This window comes from Indicator indicator (genome assembly GCF_027791375.1).
Source record: "Indicator indicator isolate 239-I01 chromosome Z unlocalized genomic scaffold, UM_Iind_1.1 iindZ_random_scaffold_137, whole genome shotgun sequence".
Taxonomy (NCBI): domain Eukaryota; kingdom Metazoa; phylum Chordata; class Aves; order Piciformes; family Indicatoridae; genus Indicator; species Indicator indicator.
In genome coordinates, this window is record NW_026539156.1 from 58028 (window position 1) to 64480 (window position 6453).

The following is a 6453-nucleotide window of genomic DNA, read 5'->3' on the forward strand; positions in this document are numbered from 1 at the left end:
CAGCAGGGACATCCTCCACTAGATCAGGTTGCCCAGAGCCCTGTCCAGCCTCACCCTGAGTATCTCCAGGGATGGGGCCTCAACCACCTCCCTGGGCAACCTGTTCCAGTGTTCCACCACCCTCATGGTGCAGAACTTGTTCCTAACATCCAATCCAAATCTGCTCTTCTCTAGTTTGAAGCCATTGCCCCTGCTCCTGTCCCTGCAGGCCTTTGCAAACAATCTCTCTACAGCTTTCTCGCAGTCCCCTTCAGGTACTGGCAGACTGCTATTAGGTCTCCCCAGAGCCTTCTCTTCTCCAGGCTGAACATCCCCAGCTCCCTCATCCTGTCCTCATAGCAGAGGTGCTCCAGCCCTTTTTGATCATTTTCATGGCCCTTCTCTGGACCCTCTCCATGAGGTCCACAACCTTCTGGTGTTGAGGGCTCCAGAGCTGGATGCAGTAGTCCAGGTGAGGTGTCACCAGAGCAAAGTGGCAGAATCACCTCTCTCAATGGGCTCTTAAAGATTGGATTTTTCCCTGTATGCTCTCCACAGCAGCACCATGACCACTATGTTCTGGTGTGGTCCAAAAAGCTCCTCTCCCTTCACACATACTTACCACCCAACATAATGCAGAGTGAAGCATTTAAAAAGACATTACAAAATGGCTTGGGTTGGAAAGGACCTTAAAGATTATCCAGTTCTGGCCCTCTGCCATGGGCAGGAACACCTCCCACCAGCCCAGGTTGCTCAAGGCCTCATCCAGCCTGGCTGTGAACATCTCCAGGGAGGGGGCATCCACAACCTCCCTGGGCAACCTGTCCAAAGAAATATTCATATTTTTAAAGTCAGACACAACCACACACTGTTCGGAAGCCCATGGTAAATATTTATCCTCAAGTGAACTTTGGAAACCTTGTAATCAAAACTGAATAAATGGGATAAGGCTGAGAAACAACTGAGACAGAAAAAGTGACAAACTGCATTTTAGCAGCTGAAAGGCAAAAGATAGAGAACATATGGAGGGTCTAGAGATGAATTAGTAATGAAAGTGATACTGAAAGAGAAAGGCTAAAAATTTATCACAGCACTTTTGCTGAAGCACAGTGGAGGTACCACAGAGAGCACCTAACCCTGAGCAGGATGTGAAACAAAACGATGTCTTTGCTCTTCCTGACTTAGACATAAGGTCAGAACATACATAACTTTTGGACTGCTCTGGTGAGAACTCATCTGGAGTACTGCATCCAGCTCTGGAGCTCTCAACACCAGAAGGACATGGACTTGATGGAGAAGATCCAGAGGAGGGCCATGAAAATCAAAGGGCTGGAGCACCTCTGCTATGAGGACAGGATGAGGGAGCTTGGGGTGTACAGCCTGGAGAAGACTCCAAGGAGACCTTAGAGCTGCCTTCCAGTACCTGAAGGTAGCTACAAGAAGGCTGAAGAGGGACTGTTTCCAAAAGCCTGCAGTGACAGGATGAGGGAAAATAGCTTCAAACTAGAGAAGAGCAGATTTAAATAGGATGTTAGGAACAAGTTCTGCCCCACGAGGGTAGTGAAAGACTGGAACAGGTTGCCGAGGGAGGGGGTTGAGGCTCCATCTGTAGAGACATTCAAGATGAGGCTGGACAGGGCTCTGGGCAACCTGATCCAGTGCAGGATGTCCCTGCTGAGTGCAGGGAGTTGGACTAGTGACCTTTCGAGGTCCCTTCCAACCCAAAGCATTCTATGATTTTATGGACCAAAGAGGAGCCAAGAGAGTGTCCTGACCTAACCTTGGCTAATTCCAATGAGGTAAAAATGAGCCTGCTCATTAGAGAACCTTCCTAATTTGATTGAATCGTTAAGGAGCAGACACATCAGTGCGGCAGGACGAGTTACGAAAACGTGAATAAGCCATCAAGGGTCTTGTGCCAACACAAACATCGTGTGCCAAGCACTGCTGGGTGCTGCGAGGTACCTGGGACCCGATTCTGCCGAGTGAAAATAAAGGCCAATACCTCGATGCGCTGCGTGGAGTGGTGTTTTGCACACCGGCTGAAGAACCCTTGCTAAGGGTGGACAACACGACAGAGAGCGGATTTTCCCTTAGATCCTACAAAACTACAAATAAATCTGTCAGACTTGCGTTGTTCAACAGCTCCCACAGATAAACTCCCTCCCCAGGAGGCACGGACTCCTCGATCGCCACGAACACGCCGCTGACAACCCCCGAGCTCCGTTTTCACATCCAGATAGAGAAAGAGACCACACCAGAGCAAACCCGGGCAAAAAAAAAAAGCTCCGCAACCTCGTCCCGGAGCGAGGGAAAGTCGAACAGGCCACGGGCGGCGCCCGGTGCCTCAGGGCCGCAGGGGGGAAAGCGGCTCCACTCCGGCAGCTCCCCCAATGGTGGCCAGTGAGGGAAGACACAGCAGGAGGAAAACACAACAGACCAGACCCAACCACCACCATGAGCTCCCCCAGCTCGGCTTTACCTTCCCCTGCCACCGCCTCCGCCGCCACGACACCTCCCCGCCCGTGCGCATGCGCGAACGGCCTCAGCACCGCCCCGCCGGCCGCCATTTTGCTTCCGGGCACTGTTGGAGACGTGAGGACTGGCGCGGGGCACGCTGGGAGCTGTGGTCCGGGGGCGGCACGGCGCCGCGGGTCGGCACTACTGCTAACTGCCTTCCCCGAGTCACAGAATGCTTCGGTTGGGAGGGAACCTCCAGGGGCATCTTGTCCAAGTGCCCTGCACTCAGCAGGGACATCTCCAGACAGAGCAGGTTGCTCAGGGCCACAGCGAGTTTAACCTTGAATGTCTGCAGGGATGGAGCCTGCAGCAGCTCCCTGGGCAGCCTGTGCCAGTCTCTGCCCAGCCTCACTCTGCACAACTGCCTCCTGCTGTCCAACCTAAGCCTGCCCTGCTCCACTTCCAAACCACTGCCCCTGGGCCTATCCCCACAGCCCCTTCTGAGCAGTCCCTCCCCAGCCTGCCTGCAGCTGCCCTGCACAGATTGCACTGCAGCTCTCAGCTCTGCCTGCAGCCTTCTCTTCTGCAGGCTGCACAGCCCCAACTCTGCCAGCCTGGCCCCACAGCACAGCTTCTGCAGCCCTCTCAGCATCTTGCTGGCCTCCTCTGCAGCCTCTGCAGCAGCTCCAGGGCTCTCCTGTCTTGCTGTGCCCTGGACACAGCCCTGCAGGGGAGCTCTCCCCAGGGCACAGCAGAGCAGAGCAGAGGGGCAGGATCCTCTCTCTCCAGCTCTGCCCACACTGCTTTGGATGCAGCCCAGGCTGCCCTTGGCCTTCTGTGCTGCCAGCGCCCATTGCTGGCTCCTCTCCAGCTTCTACCCCCCACCCCCAGCACCCCAAGTCCTTCTCTGCAGGGCTGCTCTCCATCTCATCATTCTGCCCCTGTACTCAGCTCTGGTTAGGCCACACCTTGAGTACTGTGTCCAGTTCTGGGCTCTTCAACTTAAGAAGGATATTGAGACACTGGAAAGTGTCCAGAGAATGGCATTGAGGATGGGGAGGGGTCTGGAGCACAGCCCTGTGAGGAGAGGCTGAGGGAGCTGGGGGTGTTGAGCCTGGAGAAGAGGAGCCTCAGGGCAGACCTCATTGCTCTCCACAACTACCTGAAGGGAGGTTGTAGCCAGGTGGGGGTTGGTCTCTTCTCCCAGGCAACCAGCACCAGAACAAGAGGACACAGTCTCAAGCTGCACCAGGGGAAGGACAAAGTTCTTGACAGAAAGAGTAATTGGTCGTGAAATGTGCTGCCCAGAGAGGTGGTGGAGTCACCATCCCTGGAGGTATTCAAAAAAGGATTGGATGTGGCACTTGACACCATGGTTGTTAGTCATGAGGTGCTGGGTGATAGTTTGGACTTGATGATCTCTGAGGTCTTTTCCAACCTGGTTGATTCTATGATCATCCACCAGCCCAAACTGATATTGAGGATTGCTCTGACCCAGGTGCATGCTTCATCTCACTGCACCTCATGAGGTTCTCCTTAGCCCACTCCTCTAGAGGACTGATCATTTAAAAATCAGGGTGACCTTGCTTACCCTAAGATAAAATAATGTCAGGAAGAGGAACCAATGAACTTACATTAATAGTCTGTACTTAAGATAAGAGTATACTGAGGATCCAGGGGAATCTTATCAAGAAATGTATGGACATAGCACTTGGGGACATGGCTTAATGACCATGGTGATCTTAGGTTCATGATGATCTCAGAGGTCTTTTCCAACCAAAACAGTACTATGGTTCTACAAAATGTTAGAGATTCCCAAAACACTGGACCTGTATCCTTGAGGGTCAGCAAAGTACCCCATGCTGGTGCTCTGATGTTGAAATTACCTCATTATAACGTGAAGGCCCACATCCCTCTGTCCAAATAAGTCTCACAAACTGGTGCCATGATGTTGGACCTAACTCATTACAATATCATGATCTCATTACAATATCATTTGACCAGAGATGTTGTGGATGTCTCATTTCCTGGAACGCTGGATCAAGCTTTGAGCAGCCTCAGAACTGATGTGGCCCTGGGCAGCCTGCTCTAGTTGGAGGTGTCCCAGCTGACTGCAGGGAAGCTGGACAAGATGCCCTTTGAGGGTCTCTTCCAACCCAGTGCAATCTGAATGTGATGGTCTAGCTAGGAGCTGTCCCTGCCTATTGCTAAGGGGATGGAACCAGGTGATCTTTAGGATCCCTTTCAACTCCAGACGTTCTATGGTTCTATAATTATAATGTGAAGAACACTCCTCCTAGCTACAGAAACCCCTCTGGCTAAATGAATTCCACAAATTGATGCCTTGATATTCAACTAACCTCATTATATTTACAATGTGAAAAAAAAAACAAACAACCAACCAAAAAAAAACCCCACAAAAAACCCACAAACAACAACAAAAAACCCAAAACCAACAAAATCACCCCTCCTAGCTGGAGAAGCCCCCTTGCCAAATAATTTTCAGAAACTGGTGCTCTGATGTTGAACTTACCACATTATCACAGAAAACATCTGCTTGGAAGAGACCTCAAAGCTCAATACAGTCCATTCTTCAACCCAGCACTGAAGGGTCAACACTAAACCATGTCCCTAAGCACCAGGCTGCTTGAATCCCCACCAGGGATGGTGACAACCCTGGGCAGACCATTCCAATGTTTGAGAAGAAATACTTCCTAGCATCCATCCTGAAACTTCCCTGGCACAGCTTGGAACCATTGCCTCTGCTCCTGTCCTTGCCACCAAGGAGCAAAGGCTGCCCCCTCCTCACTCCAACCTCCCTGCAGGGAGCTGCAGAGAGCAATGAGGTCTCCCTCAGCCTCCTCTTCTCCAGCCTGAACACTCCCAGCTCCCTCAGCTCCTCCTCTAGCCCAGGGGCTCCAGGCCCTTCCCCAGCTTTGTTGCCCTTCTCTGGACAGGCTCCAGCCCCTCAATGTCCTTCCTGGAGTGAGGGCCCAGAGCTGAACACAGCACTCGAGCTGCGGCCTCCCCAGTGCTGAGCACAGGAGGATGATCCCTCCCTGACCCTGCTGCCCACCCTGCTTCTGACCCCAGCCAGGATGCCTTTGGCATTCTTGGCCACCTGGGCACTGCTGGCTCACGTTCAGTGACTGCCAACCAACACCCCCAGGTCCCTCTCCAGGTTGCACCTTTCCGACCACACATCCCCAGGTCTGTAGCTCCCTGTGGGGTGGTTGTGACCCAGGGGCAGGACCCAGCACTTGGCCTTGATGAACTTCACACAATGAGCCTTGGCCCCTGGGTCTCAGAATCACAGAAACATTCCGGTTGGAAAAGACCTTCAGGATCACCAAGTCGAGGTCCTGCTGCAAAGCCTCCCTACTCTCTAGCAGATGGGACACAGCTACCCAGCTTGGTGTCAGCTGCAAACTGCCTGAGGGAGCCTCAATGCCCTCCCCCGGACCTTTGATAAAGACTTTCAAGAGGCCAGGCCCCAGCACTGACCTCTGGGGGACACCACTGGTGCCTGGGTGCCAACTCCATACCCCAGCACTCTCTGGGCCTGGCCATCCAGCCAGGTTTTTATCCAAATTATGTTATCATTAAAACATGAAACAAAAACGTGAAACGTGAAACAAACAACCCACCCCTCCTAAGCGAGGGAACCCTCCCGCCTAAATAAATTCCACAAACTGGTGCCTTGATGTTGAACTTAGTAATGAGGAAAAAACCTCAGCTCCTAAGGAGAGGACAAATACCTTCCCTCCCACCATGCACAGCCCATTTAAGGGTAACCTTACCTTTAATGGTAACCTCATCTCCAAGGGCAGCAGTATCTTCTAAGGGCACCTTAAGGGGCAGGACCCACCCTGTGTCGGGTTCGCAGGCGTCGACATGAGGCGTGTTTAATGCGGTTTCCCTCTATAAATACAGACCGCCGCGAATTTCAATCGCTTATAGGTCCTTCTCTGCGCAGAACCGGAATAACAGAGCTCTGCCGGTTCCGTGTGGTGC

General features: G+C 52.5%; 1 protein-coding gene across 4 annotated transcripts in view; it reads right to left on the bottom strand.

Moving 5' to 3' along the window:
• The window catches only part of SKIC3 (SKI3 subunit of superkiller complex), a 58110-nt gene extending 51661 nt beyond the window's left edge, over positions 1 to 6449 (bottom strand). For 2 of the 4 annotated variants that reach the window (XM_054398367.1, XM_054398361.1), the window contains exons 1-2: positions 6240 to 6449; positions 1985 to 2087 (exon numbers count right to left, since the gene is read on the bottom strand). The gene's annotated coding sequence lies outside the window, so the exon portion shown is untranslated. Of the gene's footprint in view, positions 1 to 1984; positions 2088 to 2461; positions 2494 to 6239 lie in introns of those variants that run through there. The other 2 variants (XM_054398363.1, XM_054398362.1) reach the window with 2 other exon arrangements.
• Positions 6450 to 6453: the final 4 nt, after the last annotated feature.